We start from the raw sequence: 1,135 nt of genomic DNA on the forward strand, positions 1-1,135 counted from the left end.
CCAGAAAGTATGAGGTCATAGGAAAGAGCAGAAAAGGAGCCCTACTAGGTTGAGAATTTCATTCTAGAGTCAAGGCTTGATAGAATTTTATACTCAGTGGGAGGGAAGGAGATAGATAATATGTGGGACAGTTTATAGCCTCACTAAATAAGGACTTCACGTTGGAAACATCTGGGGAAGGGCAGCCAAGCCTCCTGCTGTTCCCTCCTATTGATGAGCAGAGAGACTTTTCAGAGAGCTCACCTTCATTTCCTGCCAGGTTGGCAGCCTTTGAATTTTTCAGTAAGTTTTACATTAAATAAAGTTGTTGGGTTTTATTTTTTTCCTCTTTAAATGCCAATTTTGTCATGTGATTAGTGTGTTTTTGATCCGGAAAAATGCTCTGAAAGGCATTAATTGTTTCATCTGATATTAATTTGAACTGAAGAACAGAAAAGAAGGGGCGGGAAGATTTTCTACACTGATGATGTTTTGTAGCTAATTTGATTTATTGGGTAGGAAGAAATGTCAGGAAAATCTTAAGGATTCACTTCAGCAAACATGTCTTCTGCCTCCTATTAACCCACCACCATTTTCTTGTCAGAACATATTGCAGGAGTTGAGAATACTCTGCTTAGGAGCCTACGGCTGTCTGTGTAGGTTGTCCATCTTGGCTGAAGAGTTCAGCCTCAGGTGATGGTCAGATTTCACAAACCTGTCCACTGGTACTCTGTGTCTTAGGGTCCTGAAAGAATTTCAGTTTTCCTAACATCTTCAATTTCTCACTATTAAAATACAATTCCTTATCAGCTAATGATTTAGGAGTTGACAGTTACGGGAGGATTGCAACATGGATCGAAGAAAAGGAGTTTTTTGGAAGGACAACATGAGACAATGAAAAGAGAAATGAGGGCATCATTTTTGTGTCATACATGTATTAAGTTGAACATGCATCTCAGCCCTGATCTTTCTCCTCATACATATATATATATGAGTCAAGCATCTACTGGACACTCCATTTGCTGGTTCTCCTCATATATGTATGTATGAGTCAGGCATCTACTGGACACTGCATTTGCTGGTTCTCCTCATATATGTATGTATGAGTCAGGCATCTACTGGACACTGCATTTGCTGGTTCTCCTCATATATGTAT

Source organism: Leptonychotes weddellii, chromosome 8 (genome assembly GCF_054177405.1).
Source record: "Leptonychotes weddellii isolate Sample4059 chromosome 8, ASM5417740v2, whole genome shotgun sequence".
NCBI classification, from domain to species: Eukaryota; Metazoa; Chordata; class Mammalia; order Carnivora; family Phocidae; genus Leptonychotes; species Leptonychotes weddellii.